This window comes from Lagopus muta, chromosome 8 (assembly GCF_023343835.1).
Source record: "Lagopus muta isolate bLagMut1 chromosome 8, bLagMut1 primary, whole genome shotgun sequence".
Taxonomy (NCBI): Eukaryota; Metazoa; Chordata; class Aves; order Galliformes; family Phasianidae; genus Lagopus; species Lagopus muta.
In genome coordinates, this window is record NC_064440.1 from 3035068 (window position 1) to 3053211 (window position 18144).

Sequence of the window (18144 nt, forward strand, 5' to 3'; positions counted from 1 at the left end):
CAGTTTTTCACTTTGCCCAACTCTCTCTTACCTTTGCCTGGTGCGGGGAGGAGGAAAGGTGAGAAGACAGGAGAGCTATCACTGTGCACAGCCAGGCAGGCAGGCAGCAGAGGTAGCAGCAGAGGTAGAGGAACAGAATGTGTTGAAAGCATCATGATCCAGTGCCAGGAAATAACAGTTAGCATATCCCTGAATGACATTTACAGGAAACCTATGTTTCCTTTTCAGGGCCATAAGCTTCAACAAACTGGTGTGTTCAGTCAGCCCTTCCCCATGTACAGTATGGATGCCACAATTTTCTCAGCATATGCTCAGCTGCGTCCTTCTGATGGCATCCATGTTGGCGCTTTTCCATCTATAGGCATGGAGGGATGTCTTCATCTTCTGCAGGAGTCTGGGGCTACTGCCAAAGGCAGGCATCCAAGCACCGCAGGCAAGGAGAGGGGAGCGTTTTGGTTCCTGAATAAGGATTAGGCTTTGCAACACCTGAGCAGTGAAAATCCTGTGGAGCTTTGGTGGCCGGAGCCAGGAACCGCCGCAGCTCTGCTGAATATTGCTGAGCTGAGCCCCATTTAACCAAGGTGAGCGTGTGCTGCAGAGCAAATTGTAGAAAATTTAGGAAGCAAATGGCAAATAGGCAGCCCCATGAAATGTCCGTATAAATGCCTCAATGACTTTGGCTCTGATACATTTCTAATGTGTAAGAGAGAACAATTTCATTAGCTTAACTCACTCCCAGTTCTCACCTAAGGAAAAATTGGGCCACCAGTGCTCCTAGTCCTAGAGCTGATTTAGTTGTGTGGAGCCAGGAACCCTTTGATCTTTTGTTATATGCTCCTGAGGAGCCCAGTAGTGCACCATCCTGAGCAACAACACTAGTTAAATCCCTTTATAATTTGCTTTGTTTTTAATCACAAGCAGAAAAGGGGGAAAAAAATCACCTCTCCCTTTTTTTGCCCTGGAGCTTATCTAGTTCTTGTCTTTTCACAGTATGGGCCAAAATGTGCTCTTCTTTCTTGAGAAAGGAGGATTGCAGTGACATAAACAGGATACCCAGACTTAAGGGCAGGATTTTGTCTACACACTCCTTTATCCACTGTACATTTATTGCACCTAATACATTTAGGGGAAGAGAATGGAATTTACTTAGATATTAAATGGCCTTAGAAATCATTCTTAACAAGGAATAAAGCATTTCCTTTACAGAAAATCACGCTATAGAATAAGTGCTTAAGTTAATTTAAAGAGAAAATTAGGAAAACAAAGGCGGAGTGCCAGAGATGTGGATAGGCATGCACCAGCTCACACCTCTGTGAGTTAGAGATGCAGAAATCCTCCCTCCCCTCCTGCCTGACCCATGTGCTTTGCTGAACTGAAAGGTAACTGTATTGATCGGCGGCCATAAAAGCCCAGCAAACACAAAGCAGCCAGAGGTGATAGAGATGTGAATTAAAAGCTCTGTTATGGCTCTCCACCTGATCAGGAGAACCCCATTTAGCTCAGCCCCTGGAAAGAAGTTGTCTTCCACTTTTGAGCCATTTTTCTTCTCCTCTTGCTTTTTCCAAAGAAATGATGATGGTGCACGGCTAATTAACAACAAAGAATAATTGAACTAAGACTCTAACTATCTACCTTTAAATCAAAGGAAGGAGGCAACCAATAGTAAAATTTAATCTGTCCTCTGGGGCAGGAGACAGCTTACAGGTTCAAGTCAGATAGCAAATGTAGCTAAATGGCAGTCAGAAAAGATCATGTGACTGGGGGCTAAAAACTAATTAATCTCCATAAAGCTGTAAGTGAGGTAGGTAAGATGACTTGAAATCTGATTACATTATTGCATTTAAAGAGGGAAAATGCAGCATGTATTTTTCATGTTGATTTTAACCACCTGAGCCCTTAATGACATTTTGTACCTTGAAAGAAAAACTCATATTTCATCCATATTTAAAAAGATCTACAATGATGCTGTTGTTGGGAGCAGAGTTTACAAATTTAGCCTAAATAATGGTGCAGAGTGCATTTCTAAACTTTTTTTCCCCCTGTAACCAGGCGAAGATCCTAAGTTAACTATGGGAAGACACAATGTCAAGCATGGAACAAAAACTAAAATCAGCCTTGGAGCAAGGATAATTTTACTGTATGCTCCATTACAAGGAAAAGAAAAAGATGTTGCATTCTAACTGACTGCTGAAGATGCATGTGCTTTGCTCCTTTGATTTGTAAACAACCCGCGATGCTAAATTCTGAATTAGTGGGAACAGAGCACTGCTTAGGATTTCTATTATTTATAACCAGCTACAAAGCAAGGAATACACAAACAAGCACCAAAAATAAGACCGCAGGCAGATGGCAGACCTCAATTCCACGCATCCAGTCCAAATACACACTGAGCAGACCCACCTACCCTACCCTATGAACCTTGATGTGCATTTTTCAGGCTTCAGTCATAGCTGTGGGCATAATCTTTGTCTCTTGCATAGCAGCATCCATAGTAATATCAGAGAGTGGGACATACCACGCACACATACCCCAAAGACAGAGGCTCTCTCGGAGTCAATTAGGGGTTCTGTGTGGCATTAGCAGCAACACCTGAATAGGGACAGCTTTATGCAATGAAAAAGTGTACTTTTAAAATGTTTGTAATATACTTGATATATACTGCCATACAAGTATATAGCAGCAATAAATAAATAGCATTTAAGTTAACAAGCACACGTTTATAGGTATAATAATGGCATTTTGCACTAATGCAACACCTTTGATCCCAGAATTTCCAAGTCCTTTGCAAGGATTAATTAATTAAGCTTCAACACGCCCCTGCACCAGATGTTATTAAAATACTTTTATGGCTTACAAATTCCACAAAAGATGTGCTTGTATTTCATGTCATATCGTGCCTCCCATCCAAGGCAATTACTTTTCTCCTCACTTGGCTCTGCATTGCATGGGAAACGATGCTCACATGGGCAGCAAGATTCCCCTGCAGCTTTCAGCCTCTTTTTGCAGGTGGGGAAATTTAGAGGTTCATGTCTGCCCCTGCACCCCTCCCTTTAAACAGCTCCCTTGCTAAGCTTATCATTTTCTCCTAAAGCCTCAGACTTCCTCTGTTCACTTCCCATGTCGCTTTTTTGCTATGACCAATCTTCCTCACACACTCTGAGATTTTGCAAGTTGCTCTTTAAAGTTAAGCAGACATTTTTCCCACATGGTGAAACTGTCGTGTGGCTGAAAAATGTTCTCCTCACACACACACCTTTTCTCTCAGGAGCCAAATCATTACACGCCTTACATCTTCATTCCTGTTTTTGCCAGAAGCCAACATGAGTTCCAGTTCAGAACCTACTTGCAAAAGACTTAAGGTAGAGCAACTTGGCAGCCAAACTTGTTGGATGAAAATGTGTGTTTGCAAAGTCTGGCACAGATGGAGGCACCTCTTGCATGAACCCTTAGTCTCTCTGGGGAAAAGACAGCACACAGGAATTAGCTCTCAAACCTAATCCTCTGCTTATCACTCTTATCTAGAGCTGGCTATGAATCCTTCCCTGCACTCCGCTTTGTAGGAAACTCCCACACAGAGCAAAGTTTGGCTTCTTAACTTACTAGACTTCAGAAAAGCCAAACAGACACTTGAATTTAATTTCTGTTGGGCAATTCTCACGAGAAATCAACTCTCTTCTCTCTCTTTCCTCCTCCTTCCAAAAGTAGGCTCTCAGGTACCTGATGAGAAGGAAAATCTCACAATGCTGCTCTATAAGCATGTCAGTTCAGAATTCTCTACCTAATTTATTATTTACTGCAACTGCTTGTGTCTTCTGATCATCAAACCTAACCAGAATTTGGCCACTGAGTTCAATTTGTGCGTGGTATAACTGCACACATGCATAGACAACCTTGCTTCATACACACTGTGCCCTAGAAAACATCCAAGAAAATGCTCAGATGGTTTTAATGTTTCACTAAATAAATGCCGGCAGAGACCTTATGTTGACTCTCTCTTTACCTGTTCATATTTTCCTCTACAAGGTAAAAGACCACATCACTTCTTTATGCAGTTATGGGACTCTTAGTGATAGGGACTCATATGTCACAGATAAGCTTCAAACTATCCATAATTTTACCCTTAAGCATCAACAACAACCAGCCCCCATCTATGTATCATTGTTATCCAAATTCCTTAATGCACCTGGAGATGGACAGACACAAACACAGAATGACCCTTCACAGTGCCATAGGTCTAATGTTCCCTGGCTGCAGGTAGTTTGGACACACGTTTACATTGCTACATGGAGCACTTCTATGATGCCACTGATGATGCCACAGGCCTTCACCAAGTAAAGAGTTTTTCACTTTTCCTTCTTGATATAATTTGTCCTTGTGGTATTTGCCATTAGTCTTGGAATTTTCTTTATCTGAACTCTGTATTTTTTGCCATTCAAACAGCTCACAAGAGGCCAATTTTAAGCATCCTGTACTATTAGTTCCTGCATGGCTTTTCTATAGTCTGTGACATACAGTTTTGTGCCAGCCTCTTCTGGGAAATGCACTGACTGACCATCATTGAGTGGAGCCTTTGCTGTTCCTTGACGAGGTACTCTGCAGCTTTCTTCTTGGAGGAAGTAAGATCATTCCTTTCATGGCCAAAGGAGAGGGAATCCCCATGCCAAACTTCAGATTCCTGACATAATTTTCCACCTACTCAGCTGTAACTGTGTCCCAGCACAAGCACATTCCCACACAACTCTAGGACATTGCGGCTTTCACGGACCCCTGGAGAGTAGAACCTACCACGAGAGCACATTTTCCTTAAATAAAAAGGATCCTTTAGAAACAAATAGCAATCTTACCTTTTCAGGTCACAGATCATGCAGCTGAGTCCAGCTGGACTGAAAAAGTATTTGTACCATACAGATGTTGATACCACAGCTCAGTGTGCTTCAATAATCATATGAAGGTACAGAAGAACCAAAATACTTTGGCTGAATTTAGGCTGTACCTGCAAAAAAGTCATACCATGTCAATTAAGATGCCATAAGGTGTCATACTTTCTATTACAAATCTACGATTTCTACCCATATCTTTTAAATCCTGTAGAGATTCAAGCATTTTTTAGGTAGAAGTGTTGTATTGTAATCAAAGGATTGGCCCATGGACTGGACAGTCCTTGCTTTTAGATACTTGGGACCAGAAACTGGATACAAATCTATCTAATGGTTCTTCAATACGAAGGATAGCAGGGAAATTCTTGTTTAATATAAGAGCAATTCAACTATTAATCATGATTATAGATAATTCCCAGCGTGGCATGATATCATTTAATTTCCAAAAAAACAGAGGAAGTGGCAGCACTGCCATGTAATAATATCAACCCCCTTTCCCCCAAAAAGAAAAAAAAAAGGCTTTATAACCTTTTCTTTGCATAAGTCATAAATTACCAATCAGACATGTAGATCCCGTTTAATATTTTAAAGTCTTGTTGTATATACTCTTTCTCCTTGTTCATGCTTTGTCTTTACAAATACACTTGGCCATAACGAAAATAAACCTGCTGAAGTCTCTGTGGCCTGAGACAAGCTATAACACATTTCTGCACCACGGGGTGGGCTCATGGGATACCTACTGAGAAAATGCATCCCCTCTGCGCATGCCCAGACTATTAAAATGAATTGACATGTTAATGCTGACAGGAAAAGAGCACAAGAGAGCTTGCTAAATTACTGCTCAGTCAGGCACTAGGAATTCCTGAGTGGCCAACTCCTGAGCAAAACCTGCAGCAAGGAGACGAGGGGAAAAAAAGAGAGGAAGAAAGGAGAAGGGGCAGGGGGGGGAAAGCAGAAAAAAAAGGTGAAGTGGGTGGAAAAAGAAACTTTATTGTCAAACGCAACAAACCAAACAAACACTGAGGGGTTGTCATGTTAGCGACGCACCTACTCATAAATCATATGGATTTTAATCATACCTGCCACCTCAGCTTGCTTCTCCCCTGAGAAATTGTTTTCTTTTTGCTCCCTCCTTCACTCGCTTTCAATTATCTGGAAGCTGTTTCTCGTGTTTATTTATTTATCTAAAGTTCATATACAGTATGCATGCAGAAATTTCCTCTGGGGGACCAAGCCTAGGCAGATCATACAGGGATGCGGTGGAGCGTAGCAGCTAACAGCTCAGATGAATGTACTCAGTCTCAGAAAACCTGCTTTGGACCACAGTGACAAGAGAAGGGGAGGACAGAAAGTAATTAGTGTGTGTACAATGATGGATTATGGCTTAATATTCAGGCATTTCACCTTTTGACTGTTATAGGTAGGCCCACAAGCTGACAAACAAAGTCCACATTCTTGCCAATAAGGGGAAAAAAAAAAAAAAAAAAGAAAAAGAAAAAAAAAGAGAAAAGGAAAATAAAACATTCTTTTGAACAAACCACGACTTCTGTTTGGTGAGAAAATCGCAATTAGTTGTTTTATTTGCGTTTCAGACCTTTTATAGTTTTGAAAACATCATATATATGCTCATACAAGGGGAACCTGAGGGTCAGCTGCTTGGCACATTTCTGACAAGCTGGCATAATATTGTTTTTATGTCTCACAGCTTCTATATGTAACTTTAGTAGAAAAGAGCAACTCAGTCTCTCCAATTTTAAGGAGGGAGTGAACTGCCAGTGACCTTTCCTCAGCTCTGGGAGGTGAACGTATAGCACAGATCCATCAAGACATGAAGATCTTATAGACAACTTAAAAAAAAAACAAAACCATCAGTTTTTTTAAGCCAGACCAAAGGAAAAATAGACAAGTAGACAAGAAGAGTTCAACAGTGAGCTGCAACTACAGGAGAAATAGAGCTTTAACTCAAAAATGAGTTTAGAGCAGGGTTCAAACAGGAAATCTGCATGTGGTCTACAGCAGCTTTTTTAGGGACGTTTGAATCTACATTTGCTATGCAAGGTATTACTCAGTTGAAGGACCATCTAGACAGCTCTCCCATTTGGAACACTTGTAGAAATTAAATGGTAAAGAGATTCAGCTGGCCATGCTTTGAGGTGGAGGGTGAGCATAGCATTCCCAAAACCCCCAGCTCCTTTCCCAAATCCAAGGAGCTCACACTTGCATGCTCTCTGTTCCTTTGCAAACTCTGCTAAAACCAAATAGACCTTGAGAGCAAACAGTTTCTTATGCACTACAGCACACCAATCTTTTTGTGTAAAGAGTAGGTATGCCAAGGGCAAAGCATACCATTCACGAGGTGAGGATTCACAAGCATTTCTGTCTGCGTTGTCCTTAAATAAATGTGTGCAGGACCTACATGATACACCATAAACACCAAGTAATGACCAAAACATATTCCACTACGTAATGCTTCACAAATAATGATGTTACCGAATAACCTTATTATCTGACCTGGATCATGGCCGTGGCCTGGCGAGGAGCCCATTTCTTGACCTTCGTCTCTCAGAGGTACCTAAGCCAGAACACAAAACAGGTGGTTTCTTGTGAGCAAAACTTATTTTTGAAAAACCATGTGCTTTCTGCCTGCAGCTTCTTCGACCTAAAGATCAAAGCCCTACGGCGTGTACAGTTCACTCCTCTGAAATGCCAGCTTCCTTGTTATAAATGACATGTTGCAGATTTGGTGTAACTTTCGTTTCATTTCATATTTTAATTTGCAATCTCAGATATCAAAGAAAGCTAAACTGACAAAAGACAGCTTGTAAACCTATTCAAGTGGAGTTTTCAATGGTTTACATAAATCAACCCATAATCTACTTTATTTAAATCTCCGAATGTATAAAAGGCTGCAGTTTGTCAGAGTAAGATAAAATGCATATATTAATGAGAATGTAGGGGAGCAACATGAAGCAACATTAAACAGTACACAGCAGTAGGATATAAGCAGACTCAAGTCTCTCTTAGGTATGAGTTGCAGTGAATCCTTGTGGTCTGGCTGGGTTCCACCCACCAGGGAGGTGATGGTTGGTCTAAAGGACTTGTGCTGTAACAGGCTGCCCAGAGTGGCTGTGGATGCCCCGTCCCTGGAGGTGTTCAAGGCCAGGTTGGATGGTGCTCTGGGCAGCCTAGTCTAGTATTAAATGTGGAGGCTGGTGGCCCTGTATGTGGCGGGGTGGGATGGTTGGCGATTCATCATCCTTGAGGTCCCTTCCAACCCAGGACATTCTGTGATTCTGTGTCAGCACAGCGATTGCTCACAAACGAGGTACCCAAAACATCCAATAAACTGGTGTTTCTCCAATCTGGTTGATATTTTCTACATGCTCTTCCTCCACTTCACTCCAAAACCAAGAACGTCACAAATCTGTGATGGTTTTATACTTAGGGACCTACAGGGAAATGTGAGTTACTCTTTTCTTTTCAATTCCCCAAGTTTGTGCAAAAGGTTAATTTCTAGTAAATGGTCCAAATAAACAACCTTGAGTTGTTAGCAATACAGTTATACTATGTAGGACCTGTGTGAGGTAAATGGATCTAGATATAACACTAATACATTTTCAGCTTCATGTTACTCAGATGACAGGAATAAGTGCCAAAGTTTTGACAGATCTTAATTTAAAACAAACAAACAGATAAACAAAACAAACAAAAAATCAAACAAAATCCCTGAGCTCTTCAGTTAGCTTCACTTCCTCCCAACCTTGCAGTAATATGAGTTTTCCTTATCCAGTTGGGGGAAAAAATGAATAGTTACCATGGAAATTGCCACAAATCTTTTTATTTCAGACTCCTCCAACAGAGGAGCATGTTTATAAAGACACACATAGAATCCACTCATCGTTTACTTTGGCACTGATATAACTATGATTTTTTTCCCCAAGTTTTACGAGGTATTTCACAATAATTTGCTCCGCTCTTGTTCTCATTACAAAAGCAATATTAGAATGATAATGACTTACATGCTCTGTCATACTATACTACCCTGACCTTTTCAGTATGCTGCCTTTTGAAAGCTTGACAGGGCCACCTCTCCTGCACACACTAACATGGCAGAGAACTGTGACCGGGGAATGGGAAGGAAAGAGAAGTGGATGACAGCATCAGACAATTTGCCAAATTCTTTTAAGCTTTAAATAACCTTTCTCTAACTCATCTTTTTTTTTTTTTTTTTTTTTTTTTTTTTTAATTTAAGCAGATTTCCTGTCTCTTTCCAACACTGCATGTCCTTGGAATTGCACTGGTCAGTCAGTGCAATGACTTATCTGCAGTAGGTGCTCTGCAAAGCAAGAGGTCTCAACCCACGTCCTGCTGCTTGCATATCAGTTAGGCCCTCTGAATTATTCATCAGCTCAGGAACAAAATCAGAACTTGGTCCCAAATGACCAGACATCTCTTTTCTCAGCATACATAACCTTTATTTTGTTGGTGGTGTTTTTTTTTTTTTAATGTGCATCGTAGCGACCAAGCCTGTCCCTTTAGATGTGTGCTCTGCTTACTTCTGTAGGATAGGAAATTTTCTTCAGCTGCATTCCCTGCTGCAAATTCCCCTGTGAAAGATCAGGAGAGTGAAGGCAGCTCCACACAACGGGGCCAGCTCATTGCACAGGCATGGAGTCACTGGGGGACATGCTCACACAGAGCACGTTCCTCCTGCTTCCTCACTTGCTGGAGCAGAAAGCATCAAAAAAATGTCCCAAAAGAGAGCTATTTCAAATCTTCTGCCTCTTGTGTACAGTTATTAGTGGGACAAGGCTGCATCATTCCTTGAAATCAGTATGGAAGAAGGCAGGAGTTTTAACATGACTGGAAACCTTGAGATGAGGAAAATAGTCCTAGAGATCTTAGGGTGGATTTGGTAGGTGGGTTTCCTCTTGGTCATCACTCTTTACCTTTACCAGCCCAGGCTTTGATTTGCAGTGCTCGTAGCCATCCAAACAACACTTGTGTTACCGCTAATCTCTATTTTTGGAATTATTGTGGTTCAAAGGGAATCTTTTAGAATTCAGTTGAAATCCCTCAGACATTCCCTGATACAAAATACTCCCTATCTTTCTGCAGCAGAGGTGGAGATTGAGAGGTGTTCAGCCTGTAATACCTCCATCTTACATCTGTCCTCTCCAACACTGCTTGCAGGTGTGCTGAAACGACCTATAAACCCTGAAAACAAAGCTTTATTTTCCCTCCATTTCTTTGAAGCAGGCTGCCCCTTATATTAGATCTGCCTTCATTATAGTCCTCCACAACACTGCTTTGCTTGGGCTTCAGCAACAAACAGGGCTCCCACTACTTTCCTGATGGGCCCTATCCCACCATTTTCCCAAATTCCCTCACAGGGTGACTAAAGAGTTAATTACCTCTGAGACTACTGCTTGAGGATTATTTGGTACACTGGATGCCTCACTGGACAGAACATGGGAATGGATGAACCACAGCTGCAGAAGGGTGGTCTAGAAGCTGGTGAAGGACTGCCATCATCCACAAGGAACTCTCCTCTTCTGGTTACCCAGAAATGTAGTACGCATGTCAAGCAAGCTGGAGCCGAGCCCTGATGTCCACCTTCTGATCACACAGCCTGGTGTTGCTCAGCATCAAGGGCTGATCTTCTTGGGAACACGACATTGGTTGTGTCAATCCTCACAGCATAACAGTCCTCAGATCCTGGCAGGTGCTTATCACCACCTTTTGGATAGTGCCAATAAAGCTTCTCTAACTGATTTTGAGGACTTTCTGTGGCTGTAGAGAAATATAATGTTTCGCCATTGCTTTGAATTCTTTTAATCTTAGCAAAAGAGCCAGTCCCTTCAGTCAGCTAAAAGCTACTATTGCTCTTCTTCACATGCTCTTCCTCATGCATACTTTTCACTTCCTTCAATGAATGGCTACTTTTTCTCAAACACACTCAGAACAATATATTTTGATACAGCAATAATTCCTTATTGAATCTTCATTTTACACAGGAGTGCAGAAACCAGGGGCAATCCAGTGTGCAGGAGACCCTGTCCACAAAGAACAAAGATGAACAACAAAGATATCAAAGATACGGTGACAGCAAGGAACTGGCATCTTCTGAAACACCAGCCTTAGGCAAAAGGAGCTTGAGAGAGAACTGAGTCATTCCAGGCCCATCTCAGGGAAGCAAGACTTCACAATATCTTTTAATCAGGATACACGAGTTCTGAGTCAGCTAAAAGCAACCCTCAGATCCAATCCGGGATGGTTTTATTTGCATAAGTCATAATGTAAACAGCAAATAGATCTGCAGGATTTCAGTTGACTTGTCAAAGAAAATAGATCTTTGTTGAAGTAAGCATTAGATGGTAACCGATATGGAAAACACATTGAACCGCTCAAAGGACAGACATTTTTGATCCTCCGAGCAGCTTTCCTGTATTTAGCCATATCAGAGAAATGCCTAGTTATTATAATTCTCTTTCCATGAAAAGTTTTTTTTAGTGAAACAAGCATACTTTGGTACACCATCTCCCTCATCCCGCTGAGGTTAAATGCATCACACACAGCAAAGGCAATACACCTCCCTTGCAACTAACAGCCTTGCAGGAGCATCTCTAACTACAGCTAACGTAGAGGGTAATAATATGGATTTCACACCAGTGCTCCAGGTATGTGGGAGGAAAACTGTAACAGTCCATCTCCACTCTGCTCTTCCTTCTCTGAGTTATGAAACAGAAAATGATAAATAATTTAAAAACAAACAACAAAAACAAAACCCACTCATTCCTTTCCAGAGGCTGAAAGAGCACAAATGTAGGTAGCAGCATGATAGCAACAAACCCCACAGGACCGCTCATCCCAGCCATGGACTGACTATATGTGCATCTCAATATGCATATGCAGCGGTCACCGCTCTTCGTCATACCTGAGACTGGGAAAACATTTCTGGCCCCCTGCTCACCTTCTCCCAGGATGCTGCATCATGCACTGGGTCTTTCGCTGAGTAGAGCCAAAGAGCTGCTGCAGGAAAAAATGCCACAGGAAATGAGGTCAGCATCCATGGTACTTCCTAAAAGGATCCCTGTGTGACTCCTACTACCAGTATCTCACATCCAGCTTCTTTCCCTTTGCTGTTCTCTTCTTCACGAGTTTCTTTTCACTTTCCTCACTGTTTACTGTACTTTGAATAGTTATGTGGCTACCATCCATAGGAGAACCATGGGAACTGGCAGGCAATGAATGACTGGCATGTAAAAGTTTTTTTTTTTTTCCTTCTTCTTCTACTTCTCCTTCTTGAAAACAACCTTGGCGAGCCATCAGATGAAAAAAATCTATTCTTCTGCCAGCTCTTACCCAGTGCCAGTGTCGGGCTATTTAAAGCTCTCTGAGAAGTGGTATGGGGGAAGGTTGCATCAAACCAGTGTAAAAAGTTGCATCTTTTCCCTCCATATTGAAAATAAGAAGATGCTGAGCTCTCTTTTCTGCCCAGACTTGACTCAAGTTAAACATCCAAGGCTCTGACATAAATGTACACTGTAGGAATCCATAATAAAGTACCACAGTTGAAACTAGCAACTGCATTTTCGATGTAAGAGCATAATCCTTATTGTTACTGGGGAGTCTGGATCCTGCCACAACAGAGGTTTTTTTGTTATATTACATGCCTACCAACCAAGACCTTTTATTTTATAGCTCCCTATGGTAGGGAGAGGAGAAAGAGTGGATTTAAGTTTCCAGGGAGCTGTCGGCCTTTGTAATAAGGTACATGGCTCACTGCTAGTTCACAAAGGGGGTTAGCACTAGAACTGCGGTGAACTATTCATCCTGCCAGCAAGCTCAGGTGAACACAGTGCTCGGAGCCAAACGGGAACGCTCAGTCCCATTCACCCAGTAGCTATATAATGTACCACAAGCTGAAAGCCGTTCATTGAGCCAGCAGGAAATTCAGATGTTAGCAAGAACTGGAACCAGAGCTGCTGTGATGGATGGCAACATCCAGACCCTGGGAAGCATATAGTAGCGCTGGGCTGTGTGTGTGTGTGTGTGTGTGTGTGCGTGTGTGTGTGTGTGTGTGTGCCATAGCATGGGAGTGCATTGCTTTCAAGATCAGTGAGCAAGTCTGGGAGTCAGGGGACTGAGGTGTTCCTCTCCTTCTCCCTGGGAATCTGTGAGCAAAAAATGATGGATTTGATTTATTTCCCATTGTCAGCTACGAGGAAAGGAATGAAACTAAGAGTAGAATGAAAAAAAATCCCACAAAACAAAAGATTTAACTCTAGGAGGAAAAAGGCCTGTTCCCAGAGGAGAAATGTGATACTCCCCAGCTTGCCCACTATCAGCACTCCCAAGACCCATTCCCAGCTGCTCTGCATTCTTGGGTTTCATCACTCAACTCCGAGTTACAGGGGAGCATTAGCACTGGCTACTCTGCTCCTGTGGCTCTGCTGGTGCTGCCCATCAGTGTGATGCTTAGCCAACACCAAAAGGATACGACCTGGAGAGGCTGGTGCTCACAATGAAGATAGCACTGGAACCCTCTCAGTCCCAGAATGCACAGAAAAAAGTCACCTCTTGCAAGGTGAAATTATGTCTAAAATGAACAAATAGGAAGCTTTAGCATTTTTCATCCTTTTTTTTTTTTTTTTCCCCTCTTTTTTTTTTCTGGAATGACATTCCAGGAAATCCTTCTCAGTCTACAGAGCACCTCAGTTCAATGGATGTGGGAGGAGAATGAATCCATTCGTAGCCCTCAAATATATACTAGGAGCCCTAGGTGACCTAGCAGGACTGCTGCAGCCCATTGAAACCTCCCATGCTGAAATCCCACTTCTCTCTTGACACCTTTGCTTCAGCTGTGGGCTCTTAATATAACATTAAAAACCACAGAATCATTAAGATTGGAAAATACCTCCACGATCAAGTTCAACCGCAATCCACTCCCACCATGTCCACACACCATGTCCCTCAGTGTCACATCACTGTGGTTGTGGAATACCTCCAGAAACAGTGATTCCACCACCTCCTCGGGCAGCCTGTGCCAATAAGGCATGTAAGATATAATAGTTAGAGATCCAGCACCCTGGTCTGTATTTTTGTCTTCATCATTTGATGAAATCAAATAACTTATAAGTAGGGGAAACTGTGGCAGGGTTGCATTAAGAGCCTTCTGAAAGAAAAGGGGATAATCACTTGGCTATCAATAATGGTTATTCAGTACAAGATGGTGACATTCCCAGTGCTCATTTCAACGCACCCATCCCAAACTGGGCACAGCATCACCACTTTGCTGCATACACCTAATATAGAGCTCTGAGTGCAAATACTGTCCATACTAGCCCAGAATGCTGCCAAAGCTCTGAGATTTCCCCTAGGAAATCTCACAAGACACACCATAGCTTCAGCACCAGCTCTCTGGAGACTCAGCTTCAAAGGCTGGTGTCAATACAGAGGGCAGGGATCATCCACTCTCAGCTATCATGGCCTAGTCCTGCCACCAACTCACCCTTAGCAAGAAGGGCACAGAAGGGTTATTACAGTGACCCGAGCAAGCAGAGAGCATGGAGATGTGGTTCTGATCCACACTTCCAGCCTGCAGAGTAGGATTTCCATAATGATTAACTCCTCTATCCCTTGGAAAACTCATTTTTTGTGCAACAACTGCAGATGATTCCCCTGTACACCCTTAAAAATCTGTCTAGCTAACAGATCTGAAAACCCAACACCTGTGTGTCAGCACGAACAGCTGTACACTTGCCACTGCTCCTCAAGCTGCAGAGGATGCCACATGCCAGTTGCTTTACTTAGAGCAAGTGGGGAGGCCAATCCATCGGAGGGAGAACACAGCATAATTAAGAAGTAACATGCTCTCTTGCTCCTGCCCTAATTTTATTTCCCCCCTCCCCTACTCTGTTTAAACAACTCCATCAATGTTAGGATGCTGATCTCCATGCCTGCAGGACTGTGAACTTAGGAGGCAGGAGTTCTCACAGCACTCATCAGCTGGTGTGTCAGGACAGAGATGCTTCCAGTTCAACTACATTTCTGCCTTTTTTTTTTTTCTCTTTCCCTTTTTTCTTTCTTTTTTTTTTTCCCTCTCTCTTCCCTGAGAAATATCCACACTAAGAAAACTTTTCTTGGAATAAATAATGGGAGACACGAAGTGTGCAGAATCCAAACACAGGCATTCCGCACGCTGTGTGACGGCAACAACCGATTACATCCACCCCGAAACATTCGCAGACAGTCATGTTTGTTTTCATTGCATTCCAGATATCAGTTGCAATCAGTCTATATATATATTTCTTTCTCTCCTGTGTGTGCATGTGTGTTCCCTTTATATACAGAACCAAAGGAACGTTTTGCTAAATCAAGCAAAATCTTCAAAAACCTTCAAAACCTGCGTTCTGAGCTTGTAAAAAACACAAGGAGAAAAAAAGAAGGATTTTAAAATGGAGCTAAATGACTCAGAGTCCAGTTGGAGCCATAATGTGAATTTATCCTCAGATGAATAATTTGCCTTGGCATTCCTAATTTGGCAAGTAAAGAGTGCAGCGCTGCTTCACAGCCATAGTACCTTTGTGCTCTTAATCCACCAGGGGCTACCTATACTTGTCTGTCTGTACATTGGATCACTGCTAGTGGAGGTCTGAAAAGCATCTCCAGCAATCTTTAATTCATGTGATTAAAAATTCAAAAGAAGCCCTTGTACCAGCTGTTAAACTATGTTAGTAAGCTGTAATTCAGAGTTCAAATCCCAGCAAATTGAAGGTTAGGTTAACAGGATCATTCAGTGGAACTGCATTATGTCGTAGCGACTAGAACAGTAGGTGGACTGTTTTATACAGGCTCATTTGCAGAAGATAAACTAAGGATGAGCAAACTCATAGCACTGCAAACCTTGCCCTGGATTTATTTTCCCCCCCTTCTTTTTCCGTGGCATGATTTTTTTTCTTAAAGTCTGGCAGATGAAACCAACTGTGGGTTTTGTTTAATCTTTGCACAGATAGAGGCAGAATAAAATCAGCATGAAGTGTTTTGTTTAAGATTATCTGGAATCTGAGAAATGTGTTTTTCATCTCTGAGACTAATTAGTTTAAGTATAACAAAGGTGAAATGAGTCTGATGGTCTGAAGACTACTGTTTCTACTGTTCATTCTCCCTCAGTAAACAGTGAGAAAGTATAAGAGAAAAGAAATCCGCCTTATTTAGAAGAGTTTGGTGTGATTTATTCTTTGCTCAGTCTCTCCCCAGCAAACTTACAGGAAGTCTGGAAGAATCAACCTTAAGTGCATGTAAGGCCAAAAGTATTATTCACAATTATTACTTATTACTAGCATTACAATAGTCATTAGTTTTCAGCTGCAAGTGAAAAGCTATTGTGGAAAGTGCTGTGTACAAAATGACAGTATTTGCTCTCCAGTGCTTACAGCCTTCCCAGCTTTGTAGAGCTTGCAGGGAGAAGGTGAGAAACAGGATGTAATATCATCTTTAGTTTGCAGATGGGGAATTATGGCACAAAGTGTCTTTCCCAAAACCACACAGGAAGCATGCAAAACTAGAAGCTGAATTCTGATCCCTTGAAGGCTTTAACCAAAATACCATCCTTCCTGTCTATTGAAAGATTCCTACTTACTATATAGTGAGCTGTAAGGCAGACCTTTAATGAGCCCACACCCAGAAAGTAGATGTGATCCCATGCCCATAATACACATGAAAAATTGAAGCCCTTATAAAATGCACTGATAATGTCGTTACACTTGTGGTTCTGGTGACTTTGATAAGGTAGGTTTTGTGCAGTAGAGAGCAATTCTGAAAAGGGAAGTCAATGGGAAAGGCTAGGAAGGACTGATGGATTGCTCAAAGTGGCACCAAAGGCAGAAGGAAAAATGGCCTGTTGGGGTTGTTGCTAGGATAATATGAGAGGATAATAAAATATTTAGGAAAACTGTGTCTTTCACATTTGGAAAAAAGAAGCCAAATGAAAAACCGTGCTGAGTATGAGTGCATCTAGATGCTGGAAGAAGAAACCTTGAGCTCAAGAAACAGGTGAAGAGAAGCTTACAGAAGAATGGAGAATTTTAGTAAGAAAGCACAGGAGTTTGCACAGGTATCAAAGGAATACAAATCTGTAGCTAGGAATTTCACCTCCTTATTGCTGGTAAGAGACCCACTAGTGAAAGCTTTAACATATTTTGCATGCAGTCCTTCCAGTGATCTATTCACAGGTCTGAAGGGAGAAGTCATGCATCTTTTGGCTATGACACCTACAAACACGAAATTCATTCTCATTTCCTACTTAAGAGAATACTTGTTCTGAAATTACTAAAATTCCTAACTATTTAAAGAAAATAAATACACATTTTAAGTGATTAACATGCGTTTGCCTGTATGTGATCAACCTGTGACTCGATTTCTTCTCTTTAAATCCTACATTAACAAATCATTCCCGCTGTGGGTCAGATGTCATGACTAAACACATGGCACTCCCCAAACCTTTTAAATGTTTCAAGAAATAATGTTTAAAAATAACATTGTCTGACCAAGGACTGCATAAAAGTTGTGAAGGACTTGGCCTCGTAATTTAGAGTCATCATCATCAACAGGCTTTCACTTGGATAGCACCTTTCATTCAAAGATCTCAGAACACTTAATTTAATTAAGCCTTTCAACAATGCCATAATGCAGCCAAATGTTATAATAACTGCTTGTAGAGGTTTGAATCTGAGACAAAGAGAGGTTAAATGAGTCTCCCAAGGTCCCAGAACAAATTAATAACATCGCCAAGAGGAGGCTGCAAAGCCAGACCCACAGCCCTCTCCTTCACCATCAGCTCCTTTCCTCCTCTTTCACCCCAACAAATGAACATGAACACTGGGGATTTCTGAGGACTGTGGTCCTCATCTTCCTAGGAAGCAGAGTGTGTGACACCAAGCAGTGTTTCAGACTCGTGATGAGGACCGCATCCCTTATTTAGGCTGTTTGGAGCCCTGCTTTCACTCCCCAGACAGCAATCCAGGTTTCTGGGCAGGGTTAGCTGCACCATATAATGGGTGGTAGTAATGGGAATATTTCCCCCAAAAACAAGATTAGGATGAGTATGTCACTGCTCTTCTCCACACCAGCACTTCCTCTGGGCTACCTGAGGAAGTGGGATTGTTTGCAGCTTTCCCATAGCTACAATCTGCACTATATTCACGGTGCACTGAGCGGTCAATTTTGCAGCCTGTGAAGACCAAAGCTGGTTGAGCTCTCAGGC

General features: G+C 42.0%; 1 long non-coding RNA gene across 9 annotated transcripts in view; it reads right to left on the reverse strand.

Annotated features, from left to right (window-relative positions):
• Positions 1-18144, reverse strand: part of LOC125696829 (uncharacterized) — a 78641-nt gene that overhangs the window by 42310 nt on the left and 18187 nt on the right. For 7 of the 9 annotated variants that reach the window (XR_007378554.1, XR_007378552.1, XR_007378557.1 and 4 more), the window contains 3 exons: positions 7389-7449; positions 5957-6187; positions 4845-4993 (listed from right to left, as the gene is read on the reverse strand). This is a non-coding gene — a long non-coding RNA (uncharacterized LOC125696829). Of the gene's footprint in view, positions 1-31; positions 593-4844; positions 4994-5956; positions 6191-7388; positions 7450-18144 lie in introns of all 9 variants that reach the window. The other 2 variants (XR_007378553.1, XR_007378551.1) reach the window with 2 other exon arrangements.